Raw genomic sequence first — 19,920 nt, 5'->3', positions numbered from 1 at the left:
TTAGCACGGACACACATCTCCTCCATAAGGAGCCATGTTAGAAACTCACATATACACACAGTGAACAGAATGCTGACAGCTGATTGGCTGAAATTATCTTACTTCATCTTAAGCCGGGCACACGCTGTGTGGTTTTTAGACCGAATTTGACACAATTTCATCCTGTACTACCCTTTACAAATTGGGCCGAATGTTGACTTTGTTGTGCATCTTTATCGTACAGTGTGCAGAGGGTCACGACTGCTCACGGCATCCACACGGTCAGAAATCGGATGATCACTTGACTTTTTGACATATCAGAAATTTTCTTCTGAATCATGCGGTTTTACGTCACTACACAGCAGATAAACACAGAAATACAACTGCAGCCATGACAGCATCAACTACATGGGCTCTATCTATATGAATAAAAAAGGCTATGGGACACAAACAAAAAAAAAGTTCAGTAGTGTTTTACTATTAGCTTAGCCTAGCTGTTATCATACCTCCAGCCAGCGTCCTGCACTTTTCCAAACCCGCAACCCGGCTGACCTGTGATTAAGCTCTACACAGTCACTTTTAAGGGCTTTATTTTTGGCTAAAACACACGCCATCAATAAATCACATCTGTGGCCAGATGTAAACAAAGGTGAAGCTCACTTCACAATAAAACAAACTGGCTGTGGATCAACTACAGGTGAAATTAGATGATCATTAAGTCACCATTAAATGTCCTGTAAATTATTTTCATCCATAAATCTTTTATTTTTTTACTTCTTTGCCCACTGCTCACCTGCATTTCATTTAATTTTAGCCGTACCTGCGAAATTTTTTTTTTTTTTTTTAATCTGACCCCACATGTTTTTGCGGGTTACCCGCAGGTACCCAACCCGATGCAGGACTCTACCTCAAGCTCTTTTTGCAAAATAGACAATCCATACTATCCTCATCCTTGTAGCCACAAGCATGCCCAAACACGACGGGACTTTTTTCTTTTGGAGTCTGTACATGAAATTGCCAAGGCTGTCAACACGGTGCAGATTTTTGCCTTCTTATGGCTCCCGGTTTTCAAGGACTGGGAGGGAACAGTGTCCAAGTGCAGCTGCTGACTGTCATGTATGTTCACTCATAAAGTGTGTTCAGTGAAGTCGCACAGGATCGTACACTACACAGTGTGTGCACCTCACCCGCAGGTTTTGGCTCACGTCGTATGCGAGTCAGTCACACAGTGTGGGCAGGGGTTAAATTAGAAACTATAGGTCCTTTTCCACCAAGAGCCCAGGAACTTTATTACCAGGAATTTATTTACCAGGAACTTATTTTGGTCAAAGAGTTCCTGGTAATTGCATTTCCATCGCACCCCAAAGTTCAGGGTAATTTATTCAAATCAGGTTGATGATGTATGGGGGAGCAGTAAAAGAAACTGTAGTCCAGTTCTTGTACATTCACAAACTAAGCTCTAGCACAATAAAATGACACAGTACTTTAAGTGGACAGTTTGGGTTTAACATTTTACTGGTTGTTGAATCACTTAATCCATCTGGAATACATTTTAAATGAAGTTAACCATCATTACATATCCGTAATTTCTGTTTAATAATGGCAGAACATGTATTTTCTACTTTTCATTCCTTAAACTAAATCACTTCTAACTTTAAGTGTGATGGATGGTTCTGTTTCATGTCTATTGATTCATAGATATAGTCCAGGTTCAACCCTAAAGTCAGACACATTTACTCAAATGCCTGCATTTAATTCGACCACATATCACTCATAAAAGTATTTATACTCTACTTATATTTTGATGCCTTGTAGATGAACAGACAGTATTAGGTTAGATTTTTTTCTTTATTAAAAATTTAAACAAATCAAAAGGTGCAAAAAAACAAGGTGCCTTGAGATTAAAAGGGAAATAAACATCTGTGAAAGGTTTGGGCTTCTGGACCAGGGTCTGGACCAGCTGGTCCAGGACAGCCGGTCTGGAACTCCATGGTCCCAGTCCCTGTTTCACTTTCCTACTGGAAAAGTAATAAAAATGCTAAAATGAATAACAGAACACATGATGACAGATCCCTACTACTATCATGTGACATGTGAAATGTCTTTGGCCGTTGTAAACAGCAGTAGACGATGGACCACGGCACAAACGAGCCCAGGTTCAGATTAAGAGGCGAGTCCGTCCAGTCCATTTCAGGTGGAAATCGCAATACATAAATAATAAATCAGTGTTTTGCTCACGGCAACAACACGAATACATCCAGTTCTCTGATTTAGGTTTAGTGTCAGACTGTTGACCAGTTAGCATTAGGTTAACCTGACTTCTGACTAAACAGCTGATGTGCCGCTGACTACTGTTACAGCATGGAACCAACTAAACAGTGAATATTTCTGTGACATACAGACCACTGGTTTGTTTAACAGTCGGATCATCTGTGACCGTTGTGGTCCTTCAGGTTCTTTTAATCCTGCATAAGTTTCTTAGGCTTTTCTCGGATTTCTTTAGGCTTGTGTCTTATATTTGGCTCCGACAGCTTTTACTCAAACCTCGCTCGTTTTGTGTCGGCGATTCGAAGTCCGTCTGAATTTCCTTGTCGTCCATCCACTTGTTGTACCTTCTCTTTTGGTCCATTTTCAGTTATCAAAATACAAAGCTTGTGGAAATTAAATGAATGAATCAGATGATTCAGATGAATGATCATATTCAGATGAATCGGGTGAACAGAATGCGGAAATGCTGCCAGTGTAGTCCACCACTTAGTGTTCTCCAGCACACAGCCCCGCCCCTAAGAGTTCCTGGTAATCTGAAAAGTACTACCTCTCTACCAGGAACTTCTCCGGGGAAAATTCAGGGCCGGGGGAAAGTTATTTACCCGGGTAATTTTCAGTGCAAACACACCGGGGCTTTTGAAAGTTCAGGATAATGGTCAAAGTTCCTGCAAAAGGGCCTTATGTAAAATCAGTGTGTGCCCAGCTTTAGAGTGCAGAGACTTGGGTTTTATGTTAGAAAATTTAGAAGCAACTCTTCACAACTCTCATATTTCTGGAATTTCAGCCACTATTTGTACATCAAAATGTTGGAAAAACTCTTTTCTTTCAAATATTATTCACATGTCAATCTTAGAATGTGTTATTTTAGATTGACAGGCGTTTAAGCATGTGATTTTAGAGAGTGCTGATTTTTCTCATTCACTCCCATGTTAAATATCTGTCACTAACATTTACATATCTAACATGTACATGTCTTAAATATTTTAATAAAGTTCTTCCCAGGCTTACCACAGATTTTCCCAGGATTATCTCTGGACCTGCTGCGGTGGTCCTGCCTCTCTCCTGCCTTCATCATCATCACTCACCTATCCTCAACTGCCTCCATGTGTCTCCCCCTACTCCCCCCTACTCCCCCCTTCTCCCCCTCTCCCCCAGTCTCTATCTCTATCGCTCTCTCTTTCTCTTTCTTTACTCTCTCTCTTTAACCCCAACTGGTCAAGGTAGACGGCCATCCTCCAGGAGTCTGGGTCTGCTCGAGGTTTCTGCCTGTTAAAGGGAAGTTTTTCCTCGCCACTGTCACCAGTCACAAGTGTTTGCTCCTGGAGGATTCTGTTGGGTTTCTGTAAATTGGTTTAGAGTCTGGTTTTGACCAACTCTATATATAAAGTGTCATGAGAGAACTTTTTTGTTGCGATCTGGAGCTATATAAATAAAATTTGATTGATTGAGTGATTTAATTGGTTTTCCCCTGTAAGTCGCTTTGGAAAAAAGCGTCTGCCAAATGCATAAACATAACACCAAGTTCCCACAATCACTGCTTATTCAGTTCTGACTTTTTTCAACATATTATACAGCAATACAACAATACAAGACCCTCCACAAATGTCACATGCAAAAATTTTTAAGATAAGATGTATGGTTATGGATTAATCGCGGTTTGTTTGAGAGTTGGTTTCACAGTTGATTTAACATGGAAAAACCATGTCCATATTAAATAAGTTGCTGGTCCCTCAGTGGCCATCCTGCTGGATAGTGTAGAGGTCAAGGCATTGGCCTGGCATGCGGCAGACGGGTTCGAATCCCGGATGGAGCATTTTCAAACAGGGGTTTGCCGCATTGCACTGTTGGTATGTGACATTTTGAGTACAGAATACATGCAGTAGGGTTTTTCAAAATAAAATCATTATTAAAAATGCTAAATAATGAGTATTAATGAGTTTTTTATGACCAAACGTGCAATTGTTTGTACGATTTTAATTGATTAAGGGTGGGGGCTCGAGCCGGGACAGAGAGGTCTGAGTAGAGCTGAGGTGTCGATGTTAACAGGAGGTGGAACCGGGCCAGGGCATGAGGTCCCGCCCAGTGCTGCTTGCAGCTTTAATTTATTTTTATTTTGCAAATTGTGTATTCTATAAATGTGCAAAATGTTCAGCTAACAGCAGCAGAATGTCAATAAAAGCATTATTTATCATTTGTGATGAATCCCTTGTTTCTCTTTGCCATGTTGAAAAGGTCAAAGGTTATTTTCATTTCAGCAGCTTGTGGATCAAAATTTTTTTCCCAGTTCTCCAATGGAAAATACAATCTGAGGGGGCGTTCATGTGCAATTTTCGAGTTTGTAACTAGTATTTACTATAATTCCCATAGCACATGAAGGCAGGATTAGGTAGGATGGTTTCCTCTCTGTTTAGACCTATGCTTGTCCAGTTTATTTGGACTTCCAAATGACCTTTGTCTTTTTATTTTGTTTTCCCAGTACCGCTTCTACCACACAACTGCACAGTGGATAAAACAGAAGATGCAGACACGGCGGTGAGTCACATAAAGAAAATGTCTGTCATTTGGAAGACAGTAGCATCAAAAAATGTGTGTTTTACTGTGAATCAGTTATGTATATGTTACATTCAATTGTCAGAAAATGTATTGCAAAACCTCATAGTTATAGAATAATTAGATATTTTGAGTGTATTGACAGTCCTCACATTTTAAATATTTGGACAGTATTAATGATAGCAATATTATTATCCCATAAAAATCCAGTGTTACTTTTGTGACAGTTCACAAATAAATTTTTCTCTATATTTAACCTTACATAAGGGATTTATCACCATTTAATATAATATTGTTCTCTATATTTTGCCTTTTTTTCTTTAATTTAATGAGGATACACTGTAATTACACTTGTATGTATAGTATAATCCTCATTTTCCATGAACCTGTTGACCTTTGCCCTCTTACCCTCTTTAGGACATCAAAGCTGTGGTGGATGGTATCGATGGCATTAAGCTGTCCCAGGGCCTGGCTCTGGGACTCGGTGACTTTGACCTGATCCGAGTGATTGGCCGTGGCAGTTATGCTAAGGTCCTGCTGGTTCGGCTCAAGAAGAATGAGCAGGTGTATGCCATGAAGGTGGTGAAGAAGGAACTGGTCCACGATGACGAGGTGAGGAATTCAGCAGTTTGATCAATAAACAAAACATATAGATGTATTTATGATGCTTTAATGAGGTGACACTAGATATACTACCTTTAACCAGTATTGGTCAATCTGTCTGCCTGTTGGTAGTCTAATGTTCCCAATATTGGTCAAATCTTCCTTTTTTTTTTTTTTTTTTTTTTTTTAAGTTCCTAATGTTAGAGATGACAAATGAAAAAATTTGGCAGTTCTTGGAGAAAGGTCTCATAATCATCTTTTTTAATTTTTTTTTCACAACATTGTAGTTAGATGTAGAAATGCTGAAGGTTAAGGTTACAGTAGGCTTTTTGTCTAAAAATAGGATCAATGTCCCTGTATCTCAGCAGCATGTTGTATCAAGAATCAATAGTAAGTTTAATTTGTGAGGTTGTCAGGTTCTGCCGCTATCTTAGAGTCTCCCAATAGAAGTGGGTGGTGCTTTCACTTGAAGATAACTCAAATAATTAAATGAAGCAAATTTACCAGTCAGTTTTTGCTGCACAAATGTCACCGTTCTCATCAGTGTAGTTCTGTCATTTCTTTGTAGTTCTGTGAATGCACCAAAACTTTGATTTATTCTCAAGCAGTTCTGTACCAGCTAATCTTAAAGAGGTCCTTAAACAGTCAGAAATTTGAGGCAAATCACCAGAATCAGAATACTTCTTTAATCCAAAGGGGAAATTGTTTAAAAAAAAAAAAAAAAAAGAAACATATAAGGTTATCTTTTGGTTCCAGACAGTTTTTTTTTTTCTTTTTTTGTCCTAAAATCCTAAAATGGCTCTTTAGATGAAGGTTAACAAAAGTTGCCAACCCATGGTTTAGAGCAGTGGTGTCATTCATTTTAGTTCAGGGGCCACATACAGCCCAATATTGACCCTTTGCACGTTACGTCATGCTCTGTTCGCGCCCCAAACGAGCGCCATGACCGACAGCGGAAGTGCCAGACTGCACACTGGACGGCAAACTGGCTAATATCAAAATTGATCTGAACATTCTCATTTTTGTTCGTTTTTTAATCCTGCTTTACATGTACAGTGGTCACACACAACAGTTCCATCCATGGTTTCAGCTAGGTTCCAGACAGAGACCTGGATGGGACTTTTGGCTCTTTGAAGGGAGCCGTTCAATCAGGAGCCGTTCACTGAAAAGAGCCGTTCAAAAGACTGGCTCTTTTAGGTTTTTTGCATTATTTTGAAACACCAATGTTTTAATGACTAGATAGGCTACATGTGATGATTGACGTTACATTTTAAAGGTGTTTAATTGGCGTGGCAGTAAATAATATCTTACCGTAAAAAAGAATAATTAGTTAAAATGTGTGGGCTAAACACATGACATGAGAGGTGACATTAGGCAAATGCTGGAATTTGACAAAAAAAATCCCGGTACATTATGTGGACTTGTCTGTAGCCTAAAAATGAAGAAGAAAATAAAACGTTTTTTATGAAATAACATTTTACTCTCCTCAAAACAAGAACAATAAATGTGTAAACATACAGAAAAAATTGCACAAAACACAACAGTGAAATTGACCAGTTACTTAAATACCTGAACTATAGTGCAGTTCTCAGAACAAGAACAGTATGTTGGTAAACATACAGAAAAAATGCACAAAACACAAAAGCAATTTATCATTTATTTTTTCTGCTCGAACATTCTTCTCCTGCCCAATGCCTCCCCAGTGACACTAAACTGACAGGCAATCGGACACTCCCTCCTTAAAAAAAAACAACAAAAAAAACGCTCTTTACAAAGACTCGGTTCCCGTCATTCATTTCAAAGAGCCGTTCAAAAGATTCGATTCATTCATAAACGTCACATCACTACTGGATATGATGGACCTGATATTACAGATAGAACAGGCTCTGTTTGTGTCCATAGCACATTAGCACCACCAAATGCTAGCTAGGTGGTAGACTGGGTTAAGTACTATGAGCCACTCTGTTCCAGTGGCTGTCATCAGTACCTTCAGTATTAGCTCTGTTGTTGTAGTGGCTGCCTTTTTTTTTTACCAGCTATACTATGTTATATGAAATACTGTTATTGTCCTGATGCTGTTCCATATGTTCTAGTGGTGGAACTGTACATATGACTGTGTGTAGATAGTAGAAAGGCAGACACTTCAACAACAGAGCTAATGTTGTAGGATACTTATGACAGCCACTAATATTATTACAGTGTTCATTAATTAGAGCTGCTTTTGGTTCCAGTCTATTTGAGTTTTGATCGCAATGCTGGGGGAAACATTAAAAACATACACAGCTAGCTAGCTAACGTTATCTGTATCTTTCCTTTGCCATTATGAGATGCATTCCTCTGCCGTGAGCGCAGTACAGCGACTCGGTAATCTAACCTGAGACTAAGAACTGGTATCATCCAGACTTTAGTCTGCTTTTAGATCAGCACCTGTGTATGGGGACACCCCATTTAGAACAGAATGGGACAGATCGTGTGCTTTAAACTCCGGTAGACTGGAGGATTTTGCCAGATCCGTAAACACACCAGGAGGGAGAAGGTATGGGTCAGTAGCTAACCCTGCTATTGCTAGCTTCTCCATGTAGCATTCTTTGTGCCATCCAGTAAGGTGAGTCACTTCGCAGGACAACTCAAAAACATTATTTTCAGTGCTGGTAGCCATAATCTGTCACTCATTCGTTTGTTTGTTGTGTTGCTTTTGCCGTCCACCATGGCGCTGCACCCCTAGTCACGTGATGACTGTGACGTCGGTGCAGAGGGTCAATAATCTGAAGTGGGTCAGACCAGTAAAATGTTAACATGATAATATATAAATAGCATCAAGTACAAACTTTTCTCTAGGTTTTAGAGTGAAAAAAGTAAAATTTCATCAGGAAAATGATTACATTTACAAACTATCCTTAAAAAATTTGAATAACATGAACAAACTGAAACTTATTCAGAAAAATAAGCGTAATTTTAACAATATTCTGCCTCAGTTTATCAGTTACACATGTGCATTGCAACTTACAGATCACAGTGGATCTACAAATACACAGAACATTTTTAGTAACAGGCAGAATATTGGTACAGTTACACTTACTTCACTTAAGACATTTCAGGTTGTTTGTATTTGTTCAGATTATTTTCACTTTTTGTGAATGAATGGTTTTTAAATGTAAAAATTTTCATGTAATTTTACATTAATTGGTTGAGGTCTCCTTCAGTGAAAGTACCACCCACTTCTGTTGGGAGCTTGATCTCCTGCATCAAGACCACATGACTCTAACATAGCGGCAGAACCTGACAACCTTGCAAATTCAACTTGATATTAATTCTTGATTGAACATGCTGGTGAGATACAGGCAGTGGCACTTCATCACTAGAGGGCGCTAGGGCGCCGACCTACCTGTCTCACATGAAGAAAAAGATGAAAGGAATCACTGAAAATAATTTTACAAAAACATTAATATTTAAATAAACAAGCTATACATGATACGGCCTGTGAGTATCACGTATAATCTGCATTCAAGTGTAGTTGAAAAATGTTTTTGGTCTTTTAGTGAGCAGTCAAGTGATGTGTTTCCTGTTTGGGGTGCAAAAATATGGCCCGTGGCTCTCAGTTTGCCGTAGTATACTCTCGTTATAAATGGCAGGTGCACAGTAGACCCCCTCCAATACAAGAGTTAGGAGAGCCTCAGGGCGCAAAACACTGGACTACAATACTATCAGTGGAAAAGACACTGGTCAGGGACATGCCTAAGTTTAACAAAAGCGTCATAGAAAAATGTACATGTTTGAAGGATAGATGGGTGAAATTTACATATAAAATACATAACTGAAAATATATACTGTGTATTTTTTTAAGTAATATTTTAAAATAGCGGTGCATGTACTGTGGTTGAAATGGAAAAAATGCAGGGTCCTGGGGACAAGGATTAAGAACGGCTCAACTTTTTGGACCTTTGGTCTAAGAACAGTAATCAGTAAAGTAGGACAAGTAGAAGAATAAAGGTTAGAATGAGAAGCTGGTGGAGGGAGAAAGAGAATAAACAAGGAGAAGTCAAAGAGAATGAGTCAGAGACTGGTAGGAGCTTCTGAAAACAATAAAGAAAAAAGAAGGATTCTGACAAAAGGATAAAACCAAAGTGGGGGTGGAAATGACAGAAAAGTGGTTGAGAGTCTTTGAATTGGAAAAAAGGCTTAGTAGGAAGCAGGAATATGGGAGTGGATGAGTCACAGGAGGATATGAAATCCTCATACATTCTATTTTTTGCAGTTATGAATGGTCGGATGAACATGACATCAAGTAAATTTGAAACCGAAAAGGCTGTATATTTACTGAGTTTCCTGGATCTTTATTGAAAATCTGTCTTTATGCTACACCACACTGTTTTTAGTGTTGTCAATGTTTAGTGTCTTTTTTTACATGGTTTAGAATATATTCAGTTCCACCTCTCAAAGTGTCATTTCTTCCAAATAACATAAACACAAGGTTTTCAAAGACTATATACAAAATAATCTTTTCAAAACCTAAGAGAATGTGCTCTGGGGATTAATTCAAAGCAGGATTCTTGAATGAAAAATGACATGTCTATTTAGCCATTTCAAATCTGAATAAGATGAAAAAAATATGTAAAAGATAAGTTAAGATGAAAGCAACGTAAAAAGAGGCAATGGAGACAAAAACAGAGTAAAGGGTGGAACTCAAGGGACACAACATAAGAAACAAGACAAGATGAAAACAAGATGAGATAGACGTAAAAGATGCAACAAGATGAAGAGAGTCTGATGTGGTAATTTAGTGTGTATGCTGGCTTTCACAGTATTAAATCAAAATGCATTCAATAAGATGAATCCATAAATTGCCACCTTATTGAAGTGGAGGGGTTTGTGCTGCTGTCTCCAAAGACAAACTGGTCCCAGGAGAGGGGCCAGAATTAAAAGCCATCCAAGAAATATTTATGAAGACATCTGGGAAACCTGTGATCTCACCCAGGTCAGGGACACCGGGGCCCTGTCCTGGAGCCAGGCCTGGGCAAAAGGCTCATATCGTCATCTTTCTAAAATGATTTTTTTCAGATTTTTCAGGACACACAAAAACCCCTGATGATTTTGTTTAGTTACGCATTCAGCACTTTCACTCATTCATTCACACACTACAATACTGATAATGCTGATTACTGATTTGATTATTTAGCTTAATCTGACTCGTGCACTGTTTAATTAATAAATAATAGTTATTTGCTGGCATCTTCTTGTGTTTGTATGCTTTGTCAAGGCCCTATGAACCAGTCTTGACAAGCTTAAAGAAAAAATATATTTAATGTGGAGATGGGACTATTCCTCAACTGTAGGTACCAAATTGGCCAAGTTAGAAACTTCTCAATTTCTCAGAACCCTGCAGACACACACACACACACACACACACACACACACACACACACACACACACACACACACACAGATGCTCTGAGACCTTCCAGTACTATGATATAGATAATATTTATGTTCATATAAAAATAGATCACAATCAATTGGATGTGTTCAGTATATGCCGCTAACCCTAATGTTAAACCTTATACCAGCTGATGTATCATATCCAGAGTTTACGTAAGAGACATTTTCCAAGACAATACATATTTCAAAACGATATTCCAGAAATGTTCAAACTAAACTGCCAGTAAACATGAAAGGACTATTATATTTTCAGTTTGATTTTAGGAGTTTGTATTTTTTTTTAATATATTAATGTAAACTTTCCACTGGTGTCCTGACAAACTGACAGGAGACATACATTTTCATCAGGCCAGTAGTGACCTATCTGAGGTTTAGGGTTTCATATGAGGTTCCATTTGAGTTTAAACTGTTGTAGTTATGGTTGAATTTCAGTCACGTCAAACACTAAAAAAGACGTTCCCTTCCCAATGACACCTCACATGTTACACTCTTTCCATGTAAGCTGAACCCTAAACCCTTATGACATTAGCTGTCCTGGCAACACATTTTCTAGGTCAAACAGTTTTAGACTATTTAAGATGCCATTAATTAATCTATTTAATGTATTTCCCACTGGACCTTTTGGCTGTTAACCGCTAAAAGAAAGCAGAAGCAAATCCTGCCTCGTCTCAGCACATGAAGTAGAGACTCCACATTTAACATCATTAGCATGTTATGCTTGTCTGTGTTTGACAAGAGCACCAGAAGTTTTGTAGAATAAGCTACTGCTACTATTTTAAAAGGAAAGAAGGTGATGATTTGTCTTCTGAAGGAAATAAGGAGCCAGTGGCACCATGTTTGAATGATTTAAGGCCTAGGTTATAAAAATTAGAAATTTAATCTGGAATCGGACTCTCTCCATGATGGTTTGCTCTCCACCCAACTGGCCAAGATATTTGTCAAGTAAACATCACACATGAGACTGTTTTTGAGAGAAATGAGTCGATATTAGCCAGTGTATGTACTTGGAAGAACCACTAGATGGTGCTATTGTTTAAGTCATGGCTACTTAAACACAACCCACTGGGCTCATTGAAGCAGACATTGGACCAAGTGTTCACATAGAACAGCATCTCCTCACATCTACGCAGCCAGTCACAAACATCATATTGAAGGCTTCACATTCCTCTCATCATCAGCTTTGAATATTTTTTATTTTCAAGCATGGGTGTCAAACTCATTTTAGTTCAAGTGCCACATACAGCCCAATTTGATCTCAAGTGTGCCAGACCAGTAAATTAATAGCATAATGACCTATAAATAATGACAACTCCAAAGTTTTTTTGTTTGTTTTTAGTGCAGAAATGCTAAAATTACATTGTGAAAATGTTTACATGTATAAACTATCCTTTCACACATACAGTATGTGTATGTGAATAACCTGAACAACTTGAAATTTCTTGAATTTTAACAATATTATTCCTTAACATATTAACACATGTGCTTCACAACTTAGAGATCAGAGTGGATCTACAAATACACAAAACACTGAGTAACAGGCATATGAAACCCAAAAATGTATTATTTAATGCATGTTGCTCAGTGTAATTTTTGCACTTCTTAAATTCATCCTGAGGGTTGGATTGGACCCCTGGGTGGGCCAGTTTTGGCCCATGGGCCGTATGTGTGACACCCCTGGTATAGAGTTTAAATCCACAAAAGTGTGATAGTTGAACAAAATAATTTTGACTCATTAACAAAGATGTGATTTTCTTCCAGTGGGGAGGATCTGGAGTAATTTGAAGAAGTATTGGAGTCCTCCCAGTGTTTGGACTGAGCATCCCGTTTTCATTTATTCATGCACATTAGCTGAATTATTAATCTCTTTACCAGTCTATCGCCTGACATCAAAGGAAGTGTGTGGGAGCGTTGCCTACAAACTGCAAAAGTAGCAGAAATGACCAATAGAAAAATGTGTTATGATGTCATGTTCTGCATAATTATAAACTTTCAACCAATAATGAGTTGACCAGAAAGAATTGGGTGTCTTGGGCACAATATGGGGTGTGCTTTATGATGTGATGAATTAATCATCCAATGCTGGAGCACAGTATGGGAGAACTCAAATTTTAGACAGCCTCTGTTATAGTCCACATAAAACATCATCAACTTAATGACACTTTAAAACAGCATAAAACATCCGTGCCTCAGGCTACACTCACAGCAAGTCAGATATGAAAAATTCAGACTGAAGCTGGTAACAATATTCTGCTCCAGAGATAGTATCTGGTTTAAAAAAGACATTGTTTGAATTTGTCAGAGGGCGTCCTGTGTTGCTGACATTCAGAGGTTAAACATTTGCTGTGGAACTCCTGACTATCACAGTTTAGTATATTCATACTTTAATAACAATTTTAAGGAGTTTTAAGCTTTCTGCTGTAACTCATGAATTCTACATTCTTCATTCATTTGTTGAATATTATTTGCCACTAATGATTCTTTTTCTAAAAAGCTAAAAGCAATATCTAGAAACACATGCAAAAGCCATTGTTTCAGAGTCAGTCTGTGTATATTTCAATTTGACAAACTCCGCATTAAATAACTTTGTCATGAAGAGTATGAGTCACTTAACTTAAATGTGTGATGACATCAAATGAGAGCTTACAAACAAATTTTAAAAAACAAAATTAACAAAATTATTTTATACATTCTTTATACATTTTATATATTTTATTTTATACTTATTTTTAGCTCACTGCCCGATAGGACATGAGCTATTGTGAAGAGGCTGTGTTCAGCATCATCTTTGTTGTTGTCTTCGTTTCGTTAGCAGTTTCTTCAATTATCTTCTCTGATGAAACTACTGGTTAGATTCATTTCAAATTGTAGCTGTAGCTTCCTTGGAACAATTTCTCACAGTTTTGCAAAATTTAGATTTTTTAATTTTTGATGAGTGGTCCATATTTTGATGGTTTATAACATGGAAATGGTTAGAAATATCAATATAGTTACTTTTGAGCACTGATAGGAAGTCATATATGGACTTTCTTTTAATTCACTGATTAGTTCAGCTAGTTTTACACTTACAGGATTGTTTGTACTTTCGTCTACAAAGCATTTTGTTGAATATCTTGTGAAATGCACATTGCATTTTCAAAAACTTTGTATCAGCTTGTTCCTGGTCTAGAGCTGAATGTTTGGACCAGAAAAACATCTAATTAGAGTTTTTAGCAAAATTTTGCAGAACGTCTAAATATGCAAAACCTGCTATTTTCAAACTTGTCTATAAATGTGTGTCTTATCAAACCTTACGAACAAAACAAGCTCTCAGTTCTGCGTAGGTGCGTCACTTGGGTCAGCACAAATTTGGGACTGAATTGGATTGCGTTCCTTGAACAACTCATTAAAAAGAAAGGACTTTTAGTAAAGAGCCAGATACAATATTTATGTATCATTCACTGACACGTCCTTATCAGTAAAACCTCATGTGATTTTAACTGGGGATGGTGCATTAATAATGTAAAAACTGTTCTTTAGATGGGATACCATTGTTATAGAAGTGAATACAACTGTAATAAATATTCCCTTCAGTTTTCCTTTTATAAAAATATAGACAGCAGAAGGATCAGTACTGTATCGGTACCAAATTGAGTATACAACACTGCAGGACAGACACAATTGTGTTAAAAATGAGCAAGAATGGTCCAAAATGTGGCAGGCACCGACCAAAAATCTTTGCAATGGTCTGTTTTTCAGTTTTTTCTCAGTGTGTGGTGAGATGGAACTAGAAACAGTGTGGCATTCGGCAATGAATCTGTTTACATGCAAACACAAAATGCTCCAAATGTATTTGTCCTTATTCTGGAAAAAAAAAAAAAAACAACCAAAAAATAAATAAATGAAATTGCTGATAAGTTATTCGTTTTTGTTAGTCATTTAAACATCCCGCTAATATACCTGTTTACCTGTAGTCATTCAAGGCCACAGTCAGAATATCCAAGCAAAATACACTGTTTACATGACACCTCAAAATCTGAATAATAGTGGAATATTAGTGTGCAGGTACATCCTCTGTGATGGCCGACTCATATAATGGCATTGCTTTGGATTTGAATGTCTGTGGTCCATTTAATTTGTCTTAATTTGTGTCATTTATTCAATTGCAAGACTGTAAAGACCTCGACTCTGAAATACATCAATACATCAACTTTATGCAACTGCAGCCTCATTTCAACTCTTTAAATGTTTTTAAAATAATTATTCACAGAAAGACCATGTGCAGTTCTCTTCCCCTGTACCATAAAATTACAGTTCATTATTTCCTTAGTGCTAGTTTGGATAAAGGGATTGACGGTTCATTAAGAAATTATTAAAATAGGTCTTCCATCTCAACTGAAAAACTGTTGCATCATCAGTTAAAATTTCAAGCATTTTATTTAAAGCCACCAGAACCTTATTGTGCTTTTATGTAAATTTACTCTTTTACAGTACAAATACTGTGGTATTTTACTTTTCAGAACCTTCAGAGTTGTCATTTCTACCACAGTCTAAAAGCCAGCAAAGCATCTGTGATGTGATGAGAATGTTCTGAAGAAAGTATACAATCATAGCTGACCCTATGAATGTTAAATGTAAACATCATCAATGGCTGACGGGGTTTGGACAGTTTGATTCCTTACACACTTCCAACACCTTTAATGCGGCCTTCACGTGCTATCAGGAAGATGATCTTTTTCACTAGTGAATTTGAAATTACAAGTGGGTTGTGTTCAAGTGTGTTTTTTGTCGTAGCAAAACAAAAAATGGCTGACATCCAATTTATCATAACCTGCTACTTTGGTAAAACAGTTTTGGACATGATAATTCATCTGCAACAGCATTTTTTGGGGTGGGGGGAATTTAGTTTTTACCCTCAGCCCTCGCCGCAGGGTATTGTCATCAGTTCGTCGTCCGTCTGTCATCTGGATGTGCAAACACTTTGGCGTGCACCAGTTGTTCTCAACCGAGGGGGGGGCGGCAGATAGTCAGCGATAAGGAAGCCCTGGCGTGGACTGAAGGCAGAGGGTTTTCAAGTGCGGGCATGTTAGAGGTTTTCTTTGTTTTGCAAGTTGTGTATGCTACAAATGTACAAAATCATCACCTAACATCAGCAGAATGTTAATGGAAGCATTGTTTATCATTTGCGATGAATCCTTCATTGCTCTCCCCAGTGTTGAAAGGTTCAAAGGTTATTTTCATTTGAGCTTTCACTTTGGCTTTCATTTGCTTTTTTCCCAGTTCTCCAGTGGAAAATATGACGAGAGGGAGCATTCATCCAATTTTTGAGATCGTAACTAATATTTACCATAATGCCCATGGCACGTGAAGGCAGGATAAGACACAAACAATTAACATGTTTGGATGTAATATTTAAAGTGTCCTTATAGCCTCCATTCATGTTGGTGACTAACTTGACTAACTGTTTTCACAGAGTACAGACTCTACAGTGTGTGCCAGTTTTCTTCTGGCACACACCATCCCATGGTCACATTTTATGAGCATTATCCTTTAAGCCACTGTTTTTCCATCGTGCTGTTTGACAACAAGTGCCCTGTATTGATCAGTCAGATGGAACATTAATACTCTATGTTTCTTCTCTGTCTCTGTTTGTCTCCCCATCCCCCCTCACCCTTGCAGGACATTGACTGGGTGCAGACAGAGAAACATGTGTTTGAACAGGCGTCCACCAACCCGTTTTTAGTAGGCCTCCACTCGTGTTTCCAAACAGAAAGCCGGTAAGACATGACAAGGGATAACACTGCCAGATCTAAGAATGTGCTTCAAGTCAGTACTGTATATGAAACACCTGATCAAAATTTTAAGACCAGTTGTCAAAATTCTTGCATTTTTTCAACTGGTCTTAAAATTTGGATCAGGGATGTATTTAGTGACACTAAATGTGGAATTCTGCTGTATGATGGGAATCAGTGTGTATCTTTTAGAATTAAGATTACTGTGATAAGTGCAAATTCAATACCTCTGTTAATTGTAAATGAATAGTAAATTAGTAAAATACACTGCCAAAATAAAAGTAACCATTTGGATTTAACTCAGCAACTAGTTCAGATCCTTCCATTGGATAATTACTGCAGTGATTAATATGTTTCAGCTGTAACAAGTTCTTTAACCTTTTAACGGTTGTACTAACTTCTCATTTTTTAAACAACCTTGTTTGACAGAGAGCATAAAGATTGGACTGTGTTTCAATAGATAAAGGTCATGTGACCCGATGAGTCTAGGCCCTGTACCAGTGATGGATGCATCAGAGTGAAAATAGAGGTGGATGAAGTGATTACCCATCATGCCTAGTGTCTATAGTGCAAGCCTACAGGGGCAGTGTTATGATTTGGGGTTGCTTCAGTTGGTCAGGTCTAGGTTCAGCAGTGTTATTTGTCTAACAAGAAATAAATGATGCACAAAATTATTGAAACAACACTACAAGTAATGCATGGAATAATCAAAAATCAACATTTGTTTACGTTTGTATTTGGATTATTTGTGTCATGGATCTGTCGATCGTCAGTATAAGTTAAGGTTACTTACAAACGGTTGACGTTCTAACATTACATTAATAAGTGAATTTACTGAGCATTATTTTGTGGAAGACTTGCTACTTTATCAGATTATCTTTTGGATCTTGAGTCAAAAAGTTTTAGGAACCACTGCTTTCTCTAAAATGACTAATTTATAAAGCAGCCTTTTCTTTTACCAAATGTTGAAAGTTATTAATGGTCCTCTCGAATTACCTTTGATGGTCAACACCAACAGTAAAAACAGTTGGCAGCATAAAATACAGAATACATAACTATAATAACATGTTATTGTTATGTGTAACTGTAAAATATGTAAGAATTATTGTATATAACAATAATAACAATAGCAATAATAATATGATATTATTATTATTATTACATATTTTACACTGCAAAGCCCCTTGAAAGAACATTTGAAAGAGCGGGTGTGAGGGGAAAAATGAACAAATTACAGGGTCGAGACAAACAACTTAGTTACAATAACGAAAGGTCACCACTGAATGTAAATCATGGATATACTGTATATAATATTTCTGAATAAAAGTATGCTTTTGTATTAGCATTCTTACAACCATTCGGGTTGCTTTTGGTATTTTCAGGGAATAGAATGAAGCCTTTATGATACATAGTCCTTATGTGGTGTCACAATACATGTCAAATGTATTTTTATCCATTTCACATTACATAAAATTTTTGCCAAGAGCTGATAATGGAGTGGACCACTGTGTAAAGTCTTCTCCAGTAGAGTTCAGGTCGGAATTCCTTGTAAATGTTTCATGGTCCCTGAATCACTCTTTCACAGTTTGAGTCTGATGAATTTGATGATTCCATGCATTGTCCAATGTTTATACTTTCTAGTAAATCAGTGGTTGTTTTTTGAGATGATTAATCACTGCACTTATTATCCAATGGAAGGATCTGAACTATTGGCTGAGTTAAATCCAGGTGGGGGTGTTTTGGGGCGGGGCTCTGTATTGTGATAATAACTGTTTCCCTCAGACAGTATTATTGAACTTTTTATTATATTAAGTCTAGACCCTGGCAGCATTTAGCTAGGCTTGGATGAAGTGATTTAAGGGCTTTGTGATTCTTTATGGATTTAAACTGAAATGTATTTTTCTAACCTTTAACTGGGAGTCAGGATGAAAACTGTCAGGTGGCAGAGTCCTGTATTTTATCTGCCATCACCTCACCTTCCTCCTCACTTTACCTAAACCCAGTGTGATCTATTAATTTATTTAACTTACTGTGTGACTTTTATGGTGACTTAATGTGTGAGATCAGACTTTTAACACGGTATTTGTTGTTTAATTTGGATCTAAACAAACCAGAAACCCTGGTGTTCTGCAGTCACTAAAACTATTGGTGAATTTATTTCAGCCCACATGTCTACAGGTTAGATTGGAGGCAAACACCATAGCTGTTTTATTCAAATCACAGGTATCTATGACCTGTTTCTGAACTAAAAGTATGTTTCATGCTAGTATTCTTACAAACACACTTGGTGCCTTTGCTATTTTCAGGGAATAGAATGAAACTTCACTGCCCAGCCAAAAAAGTCCAACATACAATATTTCATTAGACCGCCTTTAGCTTTTATTACAGGACACATTTACCATGGGCATCCTTTATGACATACAATGCCTTATGCGATGTCACAATAAATGTCACATTTATTTCATAGTTATGTTAAATTTTGGCAAATATCTTGTATTGATTGCAGGAGAGTCAGTTTTAGTAATTCAAAATAGTTTGACACTATCTATAAATAAATTCACAAAAACATGCCATTGCAAAGAAATTTCACTAATACTGTAAGGGAATTTATTGCAACTCATATCTACAGATTAAATGAGGTGAACAACTGTTGCCAGAAAGGTAAAAATAAAAAGTGCTTTAAGAAGACATTTACATAAGAGACAAAATCAAAAATGCAGTTCATTTCTCCTAGGAGTGTAAAACAAACTGGTGCAGCTCCAAGGCAGGCTTTTTAACTACCTCTGTAAAACTGTGCATTCCTGATATGTTTTTGAGTTCCTGTGTTGAACAGTTGCTACTGTTCACTGACATCTGTTCCTTCGTGCTTTGGGTTGCAGGTTATTTCTGGTGATTGAATATGTGAACGGTGGGGACTTGATGTTTCATATGCAACGACAACGGAAGCTCCCAGAAGAGCATGCGAGGTAAACGTACAGCTCTGCCACCAACATCTGTCTACATGCTTGCTGAGAAAAAGTATGCATCTCACCTCAGTATTGAAATCATGTTAAATGCAGTACAGTGTTTGACTCATACATCAAAATGTGCTTCATATTGCCTGGCTTCTTTGGGTTTACTGGAAATTACTCTTGAATTCTTGTTTCTCCAACCATAATTTTCAAATGCATCTAAAACAAGGCTCGCTCCTGTAGCCCGGCCACCAGGAATAGACTGCATGATGGGAGCATGACATACAAGTGGGTGAATTTGTGGTTAAGATGACATGGCATGGTCAGGCAGTTACACAAGCAACACACATGCAATTAACTGTTAT

General features: G+C 37.5%; 1 pseudogene; it reads left to right on the top strand.

The window, feature by feature from the left end:
* LOC115422491 (protein kinase C zeta type-like) overlaps positions 1-19,920 on the top strand; it is an 82,589-nt pseudogene that overhangs the window by 39,002 nt on the left and 23,667 nt on the right.

Source organism: Sphaeramia orbicularis, chromosome 7, assembly GCF_902148855.1.
Source record: "Sphaeramia orbicularis chromosome 7, fSphaOr1.1, whole genome shotgun sequence".
Taxonomy (NCBI): Eukaryota; Metazoa; Chordata; class Actinopteri; order Kurtiformes; family Apogonidae; genus Sphaeramia; species Sphaeramia orbicularis.
Note: the sequence above shows the minus strand (reverse complement) of the source record. Positions and strands in the feature narration are given on the sequence as shown.